General features: G+C 47.0%; 1 protein-coding gene across 1 annotated transcript in view; it reads right to left on the bottom strand.

Annotated features, from left to right (window-relative positions):
- NINL (ninein like) overlaps window positions 1–11,051 on the bottom strand; it is a 107,557-nt gene extending 96,506 nt beyond the window's left edge. Inside the window, exon 1 of the mRNA XM_049700016.1 lies at window positions 10,908–11,051. The gene's annotated coding sequence lies outside the window, so the exon portion shown is untranslated. The remainder of the gene's footprint in view (window positions 1–10,907) is intronic.
- Between the last annotated feature and the right edge of the window lie 12,055 nt (window positions 11,052–23,106).

Below are 23,106 nucleotides of genomic sequence, written 5' to 3'. Positions count from 1 at the left end.
TTTCATTTATGTGACATTTTGGAAAAGGCAAGACTATGGGGTCAGCAAACACGGGCAGGGTTAGGACTACCCAAGGGCAGCACGTGTTTTTGGTGATGCAACTGTTGTGTTCTCATAGTGGTGACAGTTACACAAATCTGCATGTGTTAAAACTCTTGGAACTATACACACGCATGCACATATAAGTCAATTTTTGTGTAAGCAATTATTTTTTTAAAGGGAGAGAGAGGTCATTTTCCAGAAACTTCTGCCTTCAGCCCTGTAACATAAGAGCCCTGGAGGCAAGGGAACACCAAGGTCTGGTACCATCTTGGAATGGGAAAAACAGATAAAACACATATTGTGGGGTTTTTGTTTGTTTGTTTTGGCCACACGGCATGCAGGATCTTAGTTCCCCGACCACCAGGGATCGAACCCACACCCCCTGCAGCAGAAGTGCGGAGTCTTAACCACTGGACAGCCAGGGAAGTCCCTAAAACACATATTGAATTTCAATAAATTATCCTGCTGCAGGCTTACAAACGCTAAGCACGTATAGCTAGCTTGACCAAACAAAATCACTTCCGTTTTCCTCTGAGGGTCTGTTATTAACTTCCCAGCGGGTTTCAACCTCACTCCCGTTTGAGCAGCAAAGGTGTGGAATGTGAAGCTGCAATTCCCTCTCATCCCTCACCCAGTCTCAAACCCTGGGAACAGGACCAGCCCCAGTAAATGGAGGTGGTCAGGTCACCTTCTCCCTGGAGGCCACTGTGGAGGAGAGATGTGGGTACAGATGCATTCCGAGAGACAAACGAGTAACCTACATTTCTCTGAAGTGAGAGGCGAGGGCGCGCTGGAGCCAGCAGGAAGGCGGGCAGAGCAGAGACTCCCAAATGGGATGGACAACTCACACCCAAGGCTGTGAGCCCCATGACCCTTATCATTAGAGAAATGTTATTAGTGGTCACAGAACCACCTAGAGCTTTATCAGCAAGCCAGCTGGAGCATTTGATTCTCTATCGCAGCTAGAAATTCCAGAAGAGAATTAACATAAACACTAACTTTTTTTTCTTTTCCAAAATATTTGAGATCCAAACTTTGAGGTGAGTGGATGTTACTGTGAAGGCTCCTTGTTCACGCATTAGTCAGAGAACAGACCAGAAGGTCAGCGCAAGGGGCACCTGCTGGCTTCAGGGTCCCACACCTGCGAGAACAATGCTGTCAAGATACCCAAGAACACAGGCTGAGTCCTGCATGATCTTGCTTTTCTTTATCAAAAATAAGCAAACCTTTAATAGGCACAATCTTGCTAATCACTAAAGAAACCAAATTAAAACAACACAAGCAAGAGGTTTCCACCACAGGGTGCATGTGAGCTGACTCCACCTGCCCGGCCCTGTGGGGTCAAGGGCTGACTCTCCCACACCCCTCGCAGGGAGGAGCTATTGAGGATGTTCTGGTCAGAGACCCCACTGCACACTCATCCCACCCGCCACATAAAGGAGCAGTGGCGGGGCTGGAGGAAAGAGGCGAGGGGTGTGCTTTCATGTCCAAAGAGAGAGAAAATAGGAAGCCTGAAATTTTTCATTGAATGCTATCTGAAAGTCCCTAACTGCTCAGAAAAAACAAGAAGCCTAACCAGAGGGAATAGCTCAGCATACCAGGTGAATGTTTTCAACAGCAGTGAAAATGGACAGACTTGCAAACTGCATGAACACACAAAGCTCATCTTTTACAAAACTACAGGGACTTCCCTGGAGGCCCAGTGGGTAACACTCCACGCTCCCAACGCAGGTGGCCTGGGTTAGATCCCTGGTCAGGGAACTAGATCCTGCATGCATACCGCAACTGAGTCCACATGCTGAAACTAAAGATCCCACATGCTGCAACTAAAGATCCCACAGGCCGCAACGAAGATCCTGTGTGCCGCGCAACTAAGACTGGGGCAGCCAAAATAGATTAAAAATAAAACACTACAGAAATTAGCAGAAAAAAACAGAAGTCTAGCACACATTTCAACTCCACACAATACATTCATCCACACTGGAGGAAATGAGGACAGAACCTGCCGGGTAATGATAACGTCTTGGTGAATATATTCTTTTCCTTTAAGTTACCCGTGTTTATCAATTTTTGAAATGTTTGTATATTTTGTTCGCCATTCTGAGTAGTTTCTTTTTGTGGGATAATTGTTGCAATTTATTTTTATTTCAGTCAAGTGACCTTAAAGGTTGAGAGAGAAAAATTAAAAGGGCTCTAGGAGTTTTTCTCAATGCCCCACTCCCAGCTGTGCAAGCCCTGGAGTCTACTTTCTGTGGACAGTCAGAACCACTGGATATATGTCTCGACCTTTGACACCTCCATAGGATGCTTGCTTTTGCTAAATAATCTTGTGACAATATAAAACTAGTATTTCTTAAGCACTCATCCTGTAATGGGCACATTCCTAAACACTGAGGAATTTAGCTTTGTGAGGGAGGCACTATTATCAACTTTCTATTAAAAGCAAGGAAAATGAGGTGCAGAGAGGTTAGGTAATTTGCCCAAAGTCACAGAGCTAGTAAGTGAACACACACTGAGGTCTAACCACACAGTTAGAGCTACCAACCTTAACATACTACCTCATGCCTACTAATAACATGCAAACCCACAAAGCAGTTTTGAATAGTAAAAAAAAAAAAAAAGAAAAGAAAAAGTTTTTCCATGAATAAGTGCAGGAATCTGAAACCCAGGATAGGAAAATGTCTCTTCTAGCTCTAAACCAAACTAGAAAGTCCTAATGTTATGCAAGAATTTTGTCTTAGGAAAGCTAACTATAAGGAGAGAACATTAACTTGGATAGTCTCCCAAATTAAAAAGCAGTACTTCAACCAAACATTCCATGCCCCAGTCCATTTCTATTCATCTGTTAGGAAACTTTCTCTGTGCCAGAACCTTTCTTGTGTTGTGTTGATAATAAAGAAAACAAGAGAATAAAGTAACACGTCCCGCGAAATCAATTCAGAAAACCCTGCACACAAATTACCCCCTGCTCACCGTTATCCTACCTTTCTTATCTTAAATTCCAGCCATGAAGTTAGGAGCCTAAAGGCACATCACACAAAACTGTTGATCTTGTTTGTTCTCTACACATATTTAAAAGTCCACAGAATCCAGCAGTGGCCTGAATACCCTGGGTTTCTCCTTCTAAAGAATGAGCCTGCTGTGAAGGTCACTGTCAACACCAACAACTCAGTGGTCCCCAAAGCAGATTCAGAATCACCAAGAAGTAATCACCCAAAATGCAAATGAAACGTGGTAGCGGAGAAGCTAGGCCACGGGGAAATCACAGTATTTTGCTACTGCAGTTGCTATGCCAAACAAAATAAAGGAAAATGTTACCATCCTGGGCTGATTCAAAGTTTCCCAAGTCAAATGGCGCTACAAAGACTCAGATAGAGCCATTCCCACATCTGACACACAGGGGTTCAAGAACTAGTGAGACAATGTGGTGCTACAGTAGTTCCAACCACACTCACAGTGGCCCTGGCGTGGAGATGAGCCCAGAAGCACCAGGTACGGCCAGTTTATAAAACGCACCTGCTCCTGATGGAGCCTGCCAGCATCCGGTGTACAACCAGCCCCACCCGACTCACCCATGAACTGAACACGGTACCGGAAAGAAACCTGGGAGGAATTGCTAGGAGTCAGTGAGCAGCAGGGTCGGCCATACCCTTGCAGGAGCTCGGAGCAGGGTCTACCTAGGGGGAACTTGCCACTTGACTGATTCTAATTTAAAGTCTTCCTAAAATGCTCTCATATTTCAAGTCACAGAATTTCAGAGTTTTACGGTAACTTAACTTGCCTTGTACATTATCTTGACAGACTTGGGGAAAATATCCTCATTTGACAAATGGGGAAAATGAGGCACAGACGTTTGGAGCCCAAAGACACTTCAAGAAATAGGCAGTCTAGGACTTCCCTGGTGGCGCAGTGGTGAAGAATCCACCTGTCAATTCAGGGGACACGGGTTCAATCCCTGGTCCAGAAATATCCCACATGCCATGGAGCAACTAAGCCCGTGCGCCACAACTACTGGGCCTGTGCTCTAGAGCCCACGTGCCACAACTACTGAAGCCCGCGCGCCTAGAGCCCGTGCTCTGCAACGAGAGAAGCCACAGCAATGAGAAGCCCGGGCACCACAACAAAGAGTAGCCCCTGCTCAACGCAGCTAGAGAAAGCCCACACACAGGAAGACCCAACACAGCCAAAAAAGAAAAAAAAAAAAAAAAAAAAAGCAGCCTCTGTTCCAGGTGAGACTGGAACACACACACCCCATCTCCATAAGCACTGACAGGTCCCTGTGCTCCTCCCATGGGGCCGTTCTGGAGCCAACTCTGGTTAAAAATCAGGTTTACACTCCCTGAGATAGGGAACCCAGAGGAAGAGCAGTTTGGGGTGGTGGAGGTGAAGACAGAAATCCAGCCTGGAATGTGTTGAGTTTGAAATATCTAGCAGGCACAGAGGTGGAAATGAGCAAATGTAGCCAGATATCTGGCCTGGAACAAAGACGCGAGCTGAGAGACTGAAAAAACTTTACACATGAAGCTACTCGAAGCACTGTCTTCTTTTTCCCACTTCTCAGACAAAGCCAGAGAGAATACCATATTTCATCAAATCCACGATGCCACTGATTCTAAGACAAATCACTAAGAAAGAAAAACTGATGTCAAAACCTGACACAATGAATTCTAAGAAAGCATTGATAATAAGATGCACCCCAAATTCAGAGATGTTATAAGATGAAAAAAAATGCATCTTAGAAAAGATGAAATATGGGACTTCCCTGGTGGTACAGTGGTTAAAACTTCGCCTTCCAACGAAGTGGTTGAAACTTCGCCTTCCAACGGGGTGTGGGTTCATTCCCTGGTCGGGGAGCTAAGATCTCACGTGCATCCCGGCCAGGAGACCAAAACATAAAAACAGAGGCAATACTGTAACAGATTCAATAAAGACTTAAAAAAAAAACAAAAGAAAAGATGAAATACCACAAACTTTTATTGGTGGAAGGTATTTAGATTGCAGTGAATCCAGGGTGGACACTTGTCTTTGTAACTTTTTATTCTGATATCATTTCAAATGTATAGAGAAGTTGCAAAAACAGTACAAAGAATTCTTGAATACTCTTTACCCAGCTAGCTTCACCAATTAATTGTTTTCACTTTGCCCCATTTATCATGTCCATGTGATCATTTTCTTTCCCACCCTCTCTCTCCTTCCCCCATTGAGTTTCAGACTTTGTGCCCTCTTATCCCTAAAGACTTCCATATGTATTTACAGACTCAAGGACATGGTCAGAGCATGAGGATCAAACTCGGGAAATGTGACATTGCTAACATACTATTGGCCAATCTACCTTTACACTCACATTTTGTCCACTGTCCCAATAATGTCCTTTATAGTCACTCCCCCCCTGCAAATCCAGTCTATGGTGAAACACTGTATACAGGACTTCCTTGGCAGCCCAGTGGTTAAGATTAAGACTCTGTGCTTCCAATTCAGGGGGTGTGGGTTCAATCCCTGATGGGGGAAAAAAGATCCCACATGCCGCACGGTGCAGCCAAAAAAAAAAAAAGAAAAAAAAGCACTGTATACGGTTGTCAGATCCCTTTAGCACTTTTTCAATTGGAATAGTTCTTCAGTCTTTCTTTGTGTTTCTTGACCCTGAAACCATGAAAGTTTTGAAGAGTACAGAGGCCACTTACTTTATAGAATGTGGCTCAAATGTAGTTTGTCTCAGGTCTCCGCACAGTGAGATTCAGGTTACGGCGGGAATACCCCAGGCAAGGTGGTGTCCTTCTCTGTACCTCTTTTTTTTTTTTTTTTTTTTTTTGCGGTACGCTGGCCTCTCCCTGTTGTGGCCTCTCCCGTTGCGGAGCACAGGCTCCGGACACACAGGCTCAGTGGCCATGGCTCATGGGCCCAGCCGCTCCGCGGCATGTGGGATCTTCCCGGACCGGGGCACGAACCTGTATGCCCTGCATCGGCAGGCGGACTCTCAACCACTGCGCCACCAGGGAAGCCCTCTCTGTACCTCTTATCAGGAGGTTAACTGGGACCTTAACGTTGATTGCTTAGTTAAGGGGCGTCCACAGCAGGGCAGTCAAAGTCTTATTTTATTTGTACAATTTGGAATAATGAAAATTCAAAAAGAATTTAAAATGTATCAAGAACTGCTTAATTTTAAAGCCACATTGCTGCATGAACTATGAGCTATTTTTTTAACTCCTTTGCTACAGAGCAGGGCCGGCTAAGTCTGAATTACACAGGACCCTGCAAACATCCTATTTGAAGAGGTTTTCTGAGGAGTGCTACCAGCAGCGAGAACAGGCCATTAATGGAGATTATGAGGTTTAGAAATTGGGCATTCATGTTTCTGGCCCAGTCAGGGGGCAAACTCGCCCTGTCACTTTCTTCATCTAGATCCTTGGAGAGCGGTGACTTCACTGGAGCCAGACCACAGAATCGGTCACCTGGGCCCAGGGAGCTAACCGGTGGGGCTGCAGTCAGCACAGAGGAATCAGCCCCCTGGGACAGAAGGCACCGCCCTCCCTGTTATCACGGGGTCACACATTCCCCAGTGTGAGGGGAAGAGTCTCGTCTGTCCAAAGCTCGGTCGTCCCTCCCCAGCTGCACAACTGATGATTCTGCCTACTTTCGCCTGGTTTTGTCCACTTCCATGAAGGCAGTCGGAAGCCAGGAGGCCATGTGGACGGACAGTGCCAGCACCTCCCTCCTCGAACCACCCGAGTGCAGGGCAGGTGGACATACTCTAGATCCGGTGAGCTCTCCCTGGGGTGTGACAGCCTGCTTGTCAAACTCTCCACTGAGCAGACTGCCTTGTTGGTTTTGAAAGAATTTACAACCATTTACAAAATTCCTGTGCCCTGAAACTAAACTCCAAGTCTGTGAATGTTTCATTACATTACTTGATGTTGGCTCTTATGTTCATGCCGTCTTGTAACCCTGAGAGCGACCCCACGGCCCCGTGTGAACCGCACTCCGACGGATCTGCCCTGGCAGGACCAGTCCACTGCCCTCCGCCGAGGGGCTGTCAGAGGCTCAGCCCGACCCCAGCATCAGACTCTTTTGTTGTTGTTAGTTGTCATTGTTACTTCCGAGGGCACACACAGCCACGAGGCCCACAGGAGGCAAAGCCCAACTTATTAAGCCACCCACACTCTTGCCCACAGGCAGAATTTGGGTGGACGGTTCCTCTCTTGCCCTGCACTTCACGTGTCTAGATAGATCATGCAAGTCACGGGTTTGTATCAACACTGAAAACTCCTCATTTTCTTTCTAATGTAAAGAAATGATGCTGTCACTGAGGCAGTGAGGTACAGTCTTCGAGATGGGAATGACAGCGCGCCCCAGCTCAGCCGACTGCTTGCTGTGAGCACCTCCCAAAGGAATTTACCCAAAGCACTGAGAACACAGCCTGGCACACAGTGCGCTCAGCCAAAATTTAAACACAGATCGAGAGACGGGGGCTCCACTTCCGACAGTAGCTTGGCCAGTGCACGAGCTCAGGTACTGGGGACATGCCACCTGTGTGGCGAGCCACACAAGCCCTCCGGTGACCAGGCACCCAAAGCCTGTCCCCCGCAGTCCCCACACACCCCGCTCCCAGGGAGTAGCGGCAGGGAAGTGGGGGGACCTGACGCAGATTGGGGAGGGGGTCCTCTCCCAGCCAGTGACCGGTTCAAATGGCCCGGAGGCCAACAGGCGTTTTACTCCTCATTCTTTTTATTTTATTTTATTTTATTTTTATTTATTTACGCTGCGCCGGGTTTTAGTTGTGGCATACGGGATCTTCATTGCGGCATGTGGACTCTTAGTTGCAGCATACATGCAGGATCTAGTTCCCCGACCAGGGATCGAACCCGGGCCCCCTGCATTGGAAGCGCAGAGTCTTACCCATTGGACCACCAGGGAAGTCCCCACTCCTCATTCTTAAAGCGAGCCATGAAAGCCAAACTCCCTCTCCCTCCTGATGTGAGGGAGACAGCCACCACCAACATGACACTGTGATGAAGAGGGGCAACCTGGCCCCAGAGGCTGCTTCAGCCACTGGAACAACCCATCCTGAAGCCTGTACTTTCCTCTTGGGACCTCTAGTTGTTTAAGCCAAGACTGAGTCAGGCTGTCTATCACAGGCAGCTAAAAACATAACTGATGTATACCTACAAATGTAAAATTCTTCACTGGAAACTTAAAAACCTAGAGATTGTGAAGACTGATTTCCCTTCAGATCTTTAACAATCACAGTAAATTATGACCATTTTGAGAAACTCCAACATACCAAAATCTTAACTTATTAAGCAAAGCAGATCCCCAAACAAGGTAACTGGGTTATAAGAGCATGTGTCACATCACAAGAATTTGCCAGTTTCCTCTCATGAAATACAAAATAACTGTCAACACACAAAAGCTGGTATGTGCCAGCACCTTCAGGGCTTTGGTTCATTTGAGACTATGCACCAGTCTTGAGAAAAGAAAAGGCATCATCCCTTGAAGTCTAAGGAAGGACAATCCAGGGTCGAGAGAGACAGAAAAGTGCACGCACCAGCAGCAGATGCAAACTCCAACTTCCATCAAGAGGTTAAAAACACAGAATGCTCCAAAGGACTCCTTTGTCCCACGGTTCACAAACCAAAAGATGGTGACAGTCAGGATCCTTTTGGTAGAGAGATTTCACCAGGGGCTCAAGGTTACCTCAAGGATGGGGGAAGGAAAGCCTTCTGCTGTCACCTCCCTCCAAGTAGCTCCAGGTAGGGTCTGACCCAAAGTTTTGGCCTCCTGCTTGTGATTAACCAAACTGCTGGCCTTGAGCCTGAATTCCTAATTCATACTTGAAGCCAAGGACTAAGCTAAGCCCAAATCTAAAGTCCAGTTACAGCCACTGCTACTCAACTTTTTAGGGAATGACCACGGAATTGGAGAGCAAAGCGGCCACAGCACTGGAAACACCCTTCCAGGCCGGAAGGCACTACTCCTTCCAGTCAGGAGACACACCACAGCCCTGACTCCCCCTCTGAAACATCCACTTCAAGGCCACGCCAGACACTGTTTCTTCTAGATCTGTCTTGAGTCAGGGAAGGAGAGAGATGTTTAGCAACCGCCTGTTTGTGGCAAGATCCAAAGCTAAGCGTCCAAGGTGAAAAGAATGTGGTCAGAGGGCTCTCTCACATGCCCCAAGTCCCAAACGCCATGTGTGTCATCTTCCAAAAAAACACGAAACGAACTATCCAGTAACCAGCACCTAAAGCTACTCATAATAAAGGGGCAGGATCTGAACACCCTGAATACTTACAGTTAGAACTTTGCAACTCTTTTGTTACTCTATTTCCCACCACCAGATGTTCACAAGGGCTAAGGACACAGAACCCAAGACGCACTAATGTTAAGGGATTCACAGCATGGCATCAGCAACGGCACAGCTCGCCCACCTCCGAGCAGCCCTGCAAACCGCAATGTCTGGGGTAAACATGAGCTAGAGAAAAACAGCTTTCCATCAAAGTTTATATAAACTCCTCAGTTGAAGGGAACTCCCTGGCGGTCCAGTGGTTAGGACTCTGCGCTTCCATTGCAGGGGGCACATGTTCGATCCCTGGTCAGGGAACTAAGATCCCGACAAGCCCCGCGGCATGGCCAAAATAAAAAATAAAAACATAAACTCCTCAATTGAAAAAATGTTAAAACCCTAACTTTTCCATAAAATGTTCTCTTTCTAATTTGATGATGTAACGTTATCTGAAGTTCAGGTTCTTTGGAGATGGCTTGTTATTTTACCATTTGTTATTTTACCATTCTGCAAAAACGATTATCCTCTATTTTTTATTGAACCTGAGCTGTATATTTGTTATTTGCCATATAGACCAGTTCAATCTGTAATAGCTTAAACCACTATGGATGATGTGTAAATCAAACAGAAAAGGGACAGCGCGGTGGTAGCCGCTTCCCTAACCGCCTTAGCTTTTTTTAATATACACTTACTCCTGCACTCGGTTCATAAAACTGAGAGGCTGCTGACTTAGCCTTCTGTTTAACCGACCAGTTTTAACTATCTTTTTTTTTTTTTAATTTTCTGGTTTTAAAAGTATCCTAAGTCCGATGTGGAAAACCTGGAAATCACAGCAGCTGCCTCTAAGGAGCAGATCACCGTCACTCAAGAGTCGCTCCGTCCTATCGACGGTGTTGGCGGTGGGAGCGCGAGCGTCACTCGACCCTCCCGGCGCTCCAGCTCCACAGTTCTTGCCCCGACCCCTCCCTGTTCCACAGCGTGGCCTAAGTCTCCAGTTGCAGAAGGGAACCCCGCGACCTTCTTCACTTCCATCCTGTGCAAATACACGGAGCTCCCTACGCGGAGCTCCCAGTAATCAGCACGATTTATGGGTTCTGCGACTAAGCGCACTGGCGGGAGGAAAGCCGCGCTTCTGCAAACAACTCACGACAGACAAAACTCGCAGCAGACTTTTCCGCCCCAGAGCGTGAGTCCCTATTTCTAACAATTTTTCCATGTGCAAACTCCTGATACACCAAAACAAGCAGGTAGGTCCTACAGCTTCGGCATAGTGGGGGGATGTTATTCAGAGCTCACCCCGTGCAGCAACTGGACGCCAGCAGCCGCCCAGAGGACGGGCCCGGCAGCCCCGCGACCCCAGCCGATCGCCCGCCGGCCACCTGAGCCAAGGTCCCGGAGAGCCAAACTAGACGCGGCCCGCCGGAGGGCCTGGCTCTACCGGACCCGCCCCACGCTCCAGGGTCTCAGGAGAAGCGGGGCCCCCAGGCCCGGAGGCGGAGCGAGGCGCGGGCCCCTGGCACTTGGTCCCTACCAACCCACCCTTGTGCGCCCCCTGATGCACTATCACGCCCCGCGGCCGGCTCACCTGGGCGTGGGGGCGTCTCCGGTTCCGCCTGCGCGCGTACAGGCCAAGGGGGCGGGCGGGCGCTCTTCTTCCACCAGCGTCCTGCAGCCGCTCTTTGTGTCTGGAGGGCCCCGCGCCGCGCTCCTCCCGGCCTTCAGGCGCCGAGGCTGCTGCAGGCGCGGGACGCGGAGCGCCGAGCCCGGGGCGGGGCCGAGGGGCGGGGCCAGAGGAGGCGGGGCCTGAACCAGGCGCGGGGCGGGGCCGAAGAGGAGAGGCGGTAGAGTGGGCGGGGCAAAGACGACGTGGGTACCCTCCGTTGCAGGGACAAAACCGGGGGCTAGGCAGGAGGGGCTGGGGCCAACAGAGGAGGGGCCATCTTAAGGGCGTCGGAGGGGCGTGGTCTGTGCTGAGTGGGTGGGGCCTGGTGGGCGGGTCCGGAGTGGTGGGGCCTCTTCGGAAGTGTGATGGGTAGGGATGCGAACGCTGGCTGGGGCTGCCCCGCCGCCCCCGGGGCATCTCGGAAAAGTTTAGAGCCTCTGGGAATGAACCTAGGGGCGTTAGTGATCTCTGTGAGCGATGCACCATTGTTCACAGGTCTCGGTCTAGCATCCTCTTTTGGAAACAAGCCGAGGAGGCCAGCCAGGCAACACCCCAAATCGCAGTTGAGGAAACCAGAAGACATAAAACTTTCGGTTATTGTTTTTCCATCATGTATTCCATCAATTAATGTTTATTGAGCACCTACTAGTGCCAGGCAGTGTCCTAGGGGCTGAGAATACAGCAGTGACGATGGGGGGAGGACGTTGGCAAAAACAATCCCTGCTCCTCGTGGAGTTTACACGCTAGAAGACAATTGAAAAACTTAAGGGAAATATACAAAAACGTTAGATAGTTGTAAATGCTAAGAAGCAAAGTAGGAGAGGAGCTTAAGGAGTGCAGGAGGTTGGCCAGCAAAGGTCAGCGGGAAGGTCAAAAGGCCAGAAGAAGTGAGGGAAGGAGACAACTCTGGGGGACCAGCCGATTACACCTTCCTGGGTCTTTATAGTCTGTTACTCTGGTTTTCTCTTTTAAAGCCCCAAACATCCAACTGCCAACTGGATATTCTACTTCCGTGCCCCATACACAGTTTAAACGCAACCAGTCAACAGGTCTCAAACTGAAATATTTATCTTTGCCTTAAACATGCTTCTTCTTATGGGTTCCCCATGTTGATGAAGGTCACAGTCATTCCATCACCTCCTCACATTTACTCAGCTGCCGGGTCCTATAGATTTCTGTGTCCTCTCTCTCAAATCCCAGCCACACCACCCCCTGTGTCAGGCCCTTGGGTCCCCTCCCAGGACCACCGCAGGAGGATTGCTAAAGCTTTTAAGACCACTGTCTGCACTTTGTGCGTGCCACCTCCGTGCAGTGGCCAGATGTACTTTCTAAAACTTACACCTGTGTTGTCTCTCTCCTGCCTAAAGCCCTGCAAGTTCTCCTGCTGAAATTATTCTTCTAGACCTGGCCCTGTCACCTTTCCAGCATAACCGCCCAGCTCACACAGCCTTCAGGCAGCGGGGCCTTCCTGGTTCTCTGTGAATGAGGCAGACCCTGGGCGTTGCAGACGCCCTGGTAACCTCTTGGCCAGTTTTCAGCATTCAACCCAGAAATTCCCCCACCTGTGTTTGCCCCTTTCCTCTGTCCTCCCAGGACACCCATGCTCACTTCCAGACTTGTATCATCTTCACTTTGATAATCTCTACATCAGTTTGCTCTTTTGGCAGTTTCTGAGCTCTTGCGGGCAAGAATCATCTTTTTTCTCTGCCTGCGCCGCTGCCTAGAATCCAGCAAGCGTTGTTTGCTTTGCTAAGTGATAGCGTGGGCTATGCTGACACCTTCCCTCTTTGACCTTGTTAGTGATGCTCCTCCGACTCTTTGCTCTTTCCTCCCCCTGCTGATGTGGAAGGGGAAGACTTAGTAGCATAATAATACATCAGTATGATGAAATAAGCTGTAATCTAGCATGGGGAAGGTGTATATACTTTGTAGGGACTCCACTTTAAAAGACGTGAAGATATAGGGCAAAATGGTTTGGGAAGGAGGTAGAAAGAAAGCTAGACTCTGGGGGAAAAGGGTAGGAAACTGTGGGCAAGGGACTGAGGGGAAGTAGCAAACTTCACACAGAGTGAATGGCAACCAGAGGGGGTTAGTGAAGATGTGCTCACACCATGTTCTGCTGCTCTGAGTGAGGCTGGAGCCCTTCTGCTGTGCCTGCGAACTTTCTCAGCCAGGGAGGGGCACAGCAGCAGGCCACACCACGCAGATGTGGTCAGGCTGCCAAGACCCCGATTGATTCCAGTTGATGGTATTAAATTCCCAGGGGTGCATGCTGCCAGAGGGAAGAATGTCTTTTCACTAATGTCCCTTACTCTCTGCTTGGATTTTCACTCACCAGATGGAGAATGAATTTGGGATCAGATGATGCAAATCATAGTGCCATTTTACTGGCTGTTTGACTGTGGACCACCCAGTCATTTAACCTCTAGTATCTTCAGTTTCCTCATCTGTAAAATGGAAATCTATCGATAAAAAATAACCACTGCACGGGGACTTCCCTGGTGGTCCAGTGGTTAAGACTCCGTGCTTCCACTGCAGGGGGCATAGGTTCGATCCCTGCTCGGGGAACTAAGATCCCACAAGCCGAGCAGTGCGGCCAAAAACAAACAAACAAACAAACCACTGCACAAGCGTGTACTAAGTTTAAAGGAGCTAATCAAAAATATAAATGCCAGTGGGTAGGTCCTACCCGCCAGAAATTCTGATTTCATTTGCTCAGGAAAGAAAATTTTAGTCACTCTTGACTAACTCTCTTCTACCCTACATTCAATACATCATCACATCCATGTGGCTCTCCTACTTTAAAACTTTTTTTAAAGTTTTGAATTAGCATTAAATTTATAGAAAACTTGCAGAAGTAGTATACAGAGTTTCCATATACTTCTCACCCAGGTTCCCCTACTGTTAACATCTTACATAATCATGGTATAGTTATCAGAACCAGGAATTTAACATCAGTACATTACTATTAACTGAAGACCTTATTCAAAAAATCAGAAATGGACTTCCCTCGTGGTGCAGTGGTTAAGAATCCGCCTGCCAATGCAGGGGACATGGGTTCGAGCCCTGGTCCAGGAAGATTCCACATGCCGCGGAGCAACTAAGCCTGTGTGCCACAACTATTGAGCCTGCGCTCTAGAGCCTGCGAGCCACAACTACTGAGCCTGTGTGCCACAACTACTGAAGCCCGCGCACCTAGAACCAGTGCTATGCAGCGAGAACCTACCTCAATGAGAGGCCTGTTTACTGCAATAAAGATTAGCCCCTGCTTGCTGCAACTAGAAGAAGCCCGCGTGCAGCAACGAAGACCCAGTGCAGCCAAATAAATAAATAAATACATTAAAAAAATCAGAAATGTCTCCAAGGTATCTTGCTTAGGTGGAAGATGAAGTTGCAGTGTTGCCCAACACTTTAGGGAGAAATTAGGTGCTCTGTTCTCACCATGACTTGCTAGTGGAACATTGACTGTAATTGTTTTATAAACTGAGTATTGTTTAAATTTAACCAGAGAGGAGGCTCAGGGGTAGAATCCAGTGCCTTCATTTAGAAGCATATTATCTTGCCCATGGCCTGCATTTAGAAGGAAAACTGATGGCAGTAGGTCAGTAAATTAAGTTGGGAAAATTCTGTTGGGTAGTTTGTAAATCTTGTCCTATGAGAAATACTTTTAGTCTGTCTCTAGAGCATACTTGATGTCTGGAGAGACTAACGATGCAAGGGCAAGAACATTCAAGACATGGGGTGTGGGTGTCACCCCCCACTTGAGATGTGAAAGAGAGAAGCCAGGCTCTAGAGTTCTGAAGACCACTCACAACATAAGATATGCCTGGGGACTTCCCTGGTGGTCCAGTAGTTAAGAATCCACCTTCCAACGCAGGGGCCGCGGGTTTGATCCCCGGTCGGAGAACTGGGATCCCACACGCCGCAGGGCAAATAAGCCCACGCGCTGCAAAGAAGAGCCCGCGTGCCGCAACTAACACCCGATGCAGCCAAAAATAAATAAATAAATATGTGTTTTAAATATTAAAAAAAAACAAAAGATATGCCTTACCAGGTTACACCCAAAGCCCCCACCTCCCAAATGTTTCTCCTCCCATCTCTCGATGTGCTATGACAAAATGATTTTCGTCTTCCCCCAAACATCCCGTAACCATGTATTCCTTTCCTCAAGGCCTTTGGTGACTCCACATTTACTAGATAGGGAATCCAGGTTCATGTCCCTTGTCCAGGATAATACAGACATCCCAGCCCACCTTTCCAACTTCCATCTCTTGCCTCATGAACCCCTGACTCCAGCAAAGCCATGTACTGACTGCCTACTGAGAGTGCCCTTGGCACTGCTGCCTTCATGTTTGTGACATGCAAGTCTCCCTTCTATCTGCTTGAGTCTATTCATTGGTCAAGGTTGTGCTCCAGCCTGGCCACTTCAGAGAAAACCCCCCAGCCATTGAGTAATAGTCCTATTCTGCTTTGTGCCAATTGTTCTGGTGTCCTATCTATGTCACTATCTGAAGTTCCACTGGTAGGGCTTTCTTATTTGAGTCCCACCATATATATATATATATATATATATATATATATATATATATATATATATATATATGGTTTTTATTTTAGTTTTGGCCACACTATGCGGCTTGCAGGATCTTAGTCCCAGACCAGGATCAAACCCGTGCCCCTTGCAGTGGAAGCACAGAGTCCTAACCACTGGACCACCAGGGAATTCCGAATCCCAGCTAGATTATAAACTCCTACAGTCAGACACGATGATTTTTATGTCTTTACATCTCCCACAACACATTACTAGAAAGCCTGGTAAGTGGTAGGGTTTATTACTTTATTGGATTCTCAGGTTGATTTTATGTTTCTGGCAATTGTCTCAATTAATGTTGAGTGGAAAAGCATAGTTTTTCTCTGTGATATAGATGTCCTAATTTTTCTTAGATAACCTATCATGAAATTGCTATCTATGAATTCCAGTGTCATGCAGGAAGTTGAGAATGGCCAGCAAACCCTCGAATGGCTATGCTTTGCCAAACAGCCACAAGACACTGCCTTTGTTTTTATAGCATTAACTCACATAGATTTTTCATAGTCAGTTCAACTTAAAACAACAACAATCAGATGACTTAACAGAGAACTTTATGCTTTAATCCTTTTAAAGGATTTATCCTTGTAAAGGAAAGATTTGCCGTATTCAGGTTCTTAGAACATTCCCTGGGCGTCATGGCTAAGCTCTGACCTCAGCACGTTTGGAAAATATATTCATTTATGGATATTGTTGCTTCATTACCCTTTGATGAGCCTTGATAACTCACATACGCCCAGATTAACTCAATCTGATTATATCTAACCCTTGCAGTAAATTACACTTTCTTTTTCTTTTAATAAGAACTTATTATTTTGGAATAATTTTAGATTTATAGGGTAATTGCAGAGACGGTACAGAGAGTTCCCATATACCTCTCACGCAGTTTCCCTTAATATTAAGATCTTACATAACCATGGTACAATGATGAGAATTAGGAAATTAACTACTAATGACATGACTGTTAGCTAAACTCCAGACTTCATTGGGATTTCAGCAGCGTTTCCACTAATGTACGTTTTCTCTTCCAAGCTCCCATTCAGGATCTCAGATGGCATTTAGTCATCATGTGTCCTTAGTTTCTTCAGTTTCTCACATTTTCCTTGTTTTTCATGACAGTTGTGAGAAGCTCTGGTCAGGCATTTCATAGAATGTCCCTCAATTTAGTTGTGTCTGCTGTTTTCTCATGATTATACTGGTGATATAGGCTTTTGGGAGAACACACAGAGGTGAAGTACCCTTCTCACAGCATCATATCAGGGGTACCTGACATCCTCCAAACATTATTGGTATTGTTAATCTTGATCATTTTGTTCAATCGGTGTCTGCCAGATCTTTCCACTGCAAACTTTCAATTTTTCCTTTCCATACTCCGTTCTTTGGAAGCAAGTTACTAAGTCAATCCTACACTCAAGAAGGGGAGGATCAAACTCTACCTCCTGGAGAGGGAAGTATTTACGTATCTTATTTAGAATTCTTTATAAGGAAGATCTGTTATTTATTTATTTATTTGATCATTTCTTTATATCAGTATGGGTTCATGTGTTATTTATTTTATACTCTTGGTTATAATCCAATGCTATGTTATTTATTTCATTGCTCAAAGTTTTCCAGCTTTGGCCATTGGGAGCTCTTTCAGATTAACTTCTGTGTCCCTTTGACAGGCCCCCATCCTTTTGCTTTTGGAGCACTTCCTTAGGTTTTGGCACCTTAAGATGTTCCAGACTCAGTTTATACTTTGCCTGCCCCAGTCCTAGTATCAGCCATGTCCCCGAGGAGCCCTGGTTCTTTGCACTGAAAAATGGTATTTAGAAACCAAAATCTGGATGAGGGTATGCTCACTGCTATTGGAGCTGTCACTGCTTCTAGGCACTCTCAGGACACAGCTTTAGGTAATATATGTATGTATAATGACCCATGCATACTAACATAATTACAAATTATCTATCTCTATCTATCTATCTATCATCTATCTATCTATCATCTATCAATCTCAATTTACCTATTAAACTGAATATGAGTTCATACTGATGTCTCCTACTTAAAGGAAATTAAGGGACTTCCCTGGTGATCCAGTGAGTAAGACTCTGCAATTCCAGTGCAGGCAGCCAGGGTTTGATCCCTGTTCAGGGAACTAGATTCCAAATGCCACAACTAAGAAGTCCCCATGCTGCAACTAAGAAGTCTAAATGCTGCAACTAAGAAGTCCACATGCCACAACTAAAGATCCCGCATGACACACTGAAGATCCCACATGCTGCAACTAAGACCCAGTGCAACCAAAATAAATAAATAACTTTTAAAAAGTAAATTAAATTTAAATTAAATAAAAGTAAATAAACTGAGGTGGTTCTAATGCCTTAGCAGCCTATGTAAACAAACTAAAACCTAAGCCTGAAATGCCTCAAGGTTAAGAAATAAACACCTAAGGACAACCAATCACGAAGAGCCAACCAGGCTTTCCCAAATAAGGCAACCACTTAGCACTATAGCCAATCAAATAATTTTCTTGCTTTGCTTCCACATCTTCTCTATAAAAGCATTTCCCCAGCTCTTGTCAGTGGAGCGCTCCTACCACTTCCAGTTTGGTGATGCCTGATTTGAATCAATTTTTGCTCAAATCAACTTAAATTTTTAAATATACCTCAGTTTATCATTTAACAACAGTAAGTCAAAATATAGATACACTTATCATCTTGAATCAAAATGCTGTTGACAGAAGAACATGTTTTAGAAATTACTCCAGTTTGAAGGTGTTAAAGTAACCAGATTAGGCCCAAGATGGAGTCACTCATGCTAAGCCCCACATCAGCAAACCAAAACTTAACTAAGGCTCAGCTCTCCCAGAAAAGGAAGGCCTGGGTCCACCAATCACACTTCCCTGCCCGGCACAAGTTACCTGAGCTGCTCCAAGACTGCCCTTCGCTCCACAGAAGGAAGGAACCCTACTTAGCAAATCAGCAAATGCCCAGGATAACTTCCTTGTTCCCACTCACTTTGGTCTATAAAAATCTCCCACCTTGTACAACCCTTGGGAGCCCCTTTCTATCTGCTGGATTGGACGCTGCCCGATTTATGAATCACTTTAAAGCCAATAAAATCATTAAATTTACTCAACTGAATTTTAAAGATCTCTAATTTCTAGAGAAAAAGGTAAAGGAAGAAATTGAGAAATGAGGGAATCTAAGATGTTCTTGCTATGGGATTTTTTTCTTTTATTCCTGGAATTTTCTCATTTAGAATAAAGTTTCCCTTTAAAGGCATGTATGATTGCCTACAGTCAAGGCTCTTGAGGGCCCAGAACCCCGGGTTAGTTCTGGCTCCTGAAGAGTTTAGATTGCACCCCAGTGGAGTACAGCCCCAAGCCCCAAGGGTCCACTGGACAGAACACCCAGAAGTGGTCCAGGGCCTCTGGCTCCTTTGTTTCCCTGCTGTGGACTCAGTGCCCAGGGCACCCCACTGCACGCACACACACACCTGGTATGTGTGTATGGGTGTGCACTGCTCAAATGTTCGCTGGCTGAATGATACAATAACCAAGTCTTGCAAGTCTAACAGCTATTACAGCTATTATTAATCTGTCCAGGCTGCCGTTAACAAAATATCACAGACTGGGTGACTTAAATAACAGGAATTTATTGTCTCACAATTATGGGACGCTGCAAGTACAAGATCAAGGTGTTGGCAAGGTTGGTGTCTCCTGAGGCCTCTCTCCTTGGCTTGTAGATGGCTGTCCTCTCCCTGTGTCCTCATGTGGCCTTTCCTCTGAGGGCATGCATGTCCCTGCCTCTTCTTATAAAGATACCAGTCCTATCGGATTAAGGGTGCACTCTTATGACCTCATTTAACCTGAATCACCTCTGTTTTATTTTTAATATTTATTTATTTGGCTGTGCTGGGTCTTAGTTGCAGCATGTGGGATCTTTGTTGCTGTGGGCAACAGGATCTTTAGTTGCAGCATGTGGGAGCCAGTTCCCTGACCAGGGACCGAACCCGGGCCCCTGCATCGGGAGCGCAGAGTCTTAGCCTCTGCAGCACCAGGGAAGTCCCCTGAATCACCTCTTTAAAGACCCTGTCTCCACATAGTCACATTAGGGGTTAGGGCTTCAACATATGAAATTTGGGGAAACACAATGCAGTGCAGACACCTCTCCTCACCTGCAGGTCCCTCACCCTCCTTCTCCTTACATACGTAATTCCTTCTCTTCTCTCTCCATGGACCCACCTTCTCTTTTTCTGTGGTTTTGCTTCATTCGCTCTTTTAAGCATTCACTCAAGAGAGTGGAATGTGCTGAGTTCACAATCCTGGGGCCCGTGGTTTCGCCTCAGACCTGTTTTGCTTGGCTTGACGATCAGGGCCCTCCTGCGGGTCACCCCCTCTGGGTTTGCTACAGTCCACACCACCTCTGTGCCCTCGCCCTGAGCCCCCTGGCTCCTGCTCAGGCTGGTCTGGCCCCCATGGTCATTCATGAGTGGAACCCCCAAACTAGACCCTCTCAGTCCCAAATTGTAAGAAGAATCTGACCTGCACAGTTGGGCTCACTTGGTGGCTGCCGACCCCCACCCCTCCCCAGCCAGAGAAGTTCAGAGAAGAGGCCAAGGACAGGAGTCCCTGTAAGAAGGAGCTTTGGTGGTTCAGAGGCAAAGACTGGCAAAGAAATAATTGGCATCCCTGGGCCACATCTTAAAGGAGATTCCCAGCCTTTCTCTCTCTGCGTCTGTCTCTCTCACCCAGGCATGTTTTAACCCGGTAAAGGAACCATTTCTCACGTTGTTCTTATTCGGCCATCACACACACACTGTTAACAATACAGCACGACACACACACGCACCCCACTAGTGATACCCCACACCACCTACACACCCCACTACACACAAGCCCACTACACAGATACCCCACTAGGCAAACGCATACTCACTACTCACACCCCCACCTGCAACCTCTCCTCACACAACCCCAAAACATATACACCCCACCACTCACATGATTCCACCAAGAACCTCCCACTACACGTACCTCACTACTCAACCGACTGATAAGCACTCCACTGCACATACGACTCACACACATATACTGCAGTACTCCGCACACACAGTGCTCACACACACTCCTACCCGTTACCAATGCTTACACACAGCCTACTACATACACACACAAAACCCCCTGCACACACACCCCGCTACTCACATATACACATGAACACAGCCCACTGCACCCATATGCCTCAAACACACACCCATGCACACTCACCCACACACTATATTCACTCCCCACCACTCACACACACCCCACTACACACAGACCTCACTATGCACACAATCTACACCCCTTCTACATATATGTACATACACTGCATATATGCAACCCACTTCACATATATGCACCTCTACACACAGACACATACACTTTCACTCCACTAGTCATACCCCCATATCCACACACACTCATCTGTCCCATTACACACATGCACACAGACCCATAAACTCATACACACAAGTTTTACCCCTCCTTTTCTAAAATGTTGCTGACAGTGCTCTCCCCACCCCTGAGCCTCATATCCAGGACTGTCCTTCCTACCTGTCCAAATTTCATTTGTAACCGTTCCCTACTGAGATCCCTTTCTTCAGCCAGGCTGATCACCTTCCTTCTTTGGAGACTGTGAACTCCTCCTGATTGTCTGGCACTCAGAAGGGGTCCAATAACTTTGTGTTGAACTGAATTCTCTCTGTAAATGTTCTCTCCTTTCTTTGCCCCAATCAAATATTTACATCCTTCAAGGGGACTTCCCTGGCGGTCCAGTGGATAAGACTCCATGCTTCCAATGCAGGGGGTGCGGGTTCGATCCTTGGTCAGGGAACTAAGATCCCACATGTTACACAGCACAGCCAAATATTTTACATCCTTCAATACCCAGCTCACATCCTCAATGAAGCCACCGCACAGTAGCTCCCTTATTTGATATTCTGTTAGGAAGTGCTCATCTGGGAATTCCCTGGTGGTTAGGATGCTCCGCTTTCACTGCTGAGGGCCCGGGTTCAATCCCTGGTCGGGGAACTAAGATCCCGCAAGCTGCTCGGCCAAAAATATAAAAAACAAAGGAAGTGTTCATCTATTTTGCACTATACTCCTTCTTCCTTATGTACCAGGATATTAAAATTGAAACTGTGATCTAAGTCAGTAGATATTAGACACCAAAGCGAGTGTAAGACTTCCTGAAGAGTTTTCAAGGTAATTAGTCAAGAACTTGTTTCCTGACTTTTGAGCTCCCTCACCCATTTCACAAACATAAGAGTTGAGAAAGTAGAGATGGAGGTGGAAGGGAATTTATGGGGTTTCTTTGGAGAGAGCTACTGCAGCCCGTCCCATCACCTTGGGGAGTGGCAGAGGAAATATCTCCTTGACCTCAAACTTAAAGAGCGGGATCCAACGATAAAACTCACGAGACAGGTTGACATGCACTTGCTGCAGAAAGCATGCAAGTTCAAGGGTCCTAGCAGGGTAGTCAGCACAGTGGAGGGATGTGGGTGGGAGTATAACTCCACTCTCATTAATGGTGGGGCAAGGACATGGGAAAGAGGCTGATCTGGACCCACGTAGAGCCCTTCTCATCCCAGGAGGGCTGCCTGGGAGAGGAAGGGGATCCCACTGGTGAGAGTCAGTGGTGAAAAGGCCTGCCAGATAACCAGGGCCAGGGGGGCAGCCCGCTGGCGAAGGGGCCCAGGAGCAGCAGTTGGAGGAGCCCAGCGGGGGCCTCCAGAGGCCCTGGCAGTGCCCACAAGGTAGTCACTTGAGAAAATCTGTTGGGCCTGCAGGCCTCAGAGCCAACTCAGGACGGTAGCAGGCTCCAGCTAAGCGACAACCACCCTTTCCGCACACCATCCTCCTCCACCACCCTGCAGCCCCCAGCCTGCTCTTGACCAAACATGACAGTGTGGATTAATCTGTTAGGCTGCACATTCTTCATGTCTGTGTTTCCATCTGGTCTTTTGCCCACTGGCAGGGAGAAAGCTTCACCCCTGAGTCGAGGCTAAAGGAACAATAGGTGACAGGGAAGTTTCATTATGATTACATCCCAGTGTCCTCCTTGCTCAGCATGCTGGTTACATGCATGTTTCCTACTAAGTTCTTTAGTTTTTATGTCTGACCACCTGGTGTTTCAAACGTGGCGCCTGCATCTTCTTTCACCTGCCACACTATCTGACGCTTGACTGGGGAGTTAACACTGGGCAAGCAGGGAATATGGCAGAGCTGGGGGAGGGGGGCTGGATGTGGCCCCCCTCTCCTGCTATGGTAGACGGGCTGTCTCTCCAGCTGCGGTGTGTACCCAGTGAACCGACTGTTCTTACTTTGGTTCCATGTTGTTTATCATTCTTTAAGGGAGGAGCCAACCCACTGAATTTCCACAAACTTTGCTCATTCCAAGGAGTTAAATGTAACAACAGCGCTGTTTTCAGAGGAGCACTGTGAATATCTTATTTCAATGACATCTGCTGGACACTCAGTGAAGCACCATATGTGTGATTTTCAAAGTG

This window comes from Orcinus orca, chromosome 16 (genome assembly GCF_937001465.1).
Source record: "Orcinus orca chromosome 16, mOrcOrc1.1, whole genome shotgun sequence".
In the NCBI taxonomy this organism is placed as follows: Eukaryota; Metazoa; Chordata; class Mammalia; order Artiodactyla; family Delphinidae; genus Orcinus; species Orcinus orca.
Note: the sequence above shows the minus strand (reverse complement) of the source record. Positions and strands in the feature narration are given on the sequence as shown.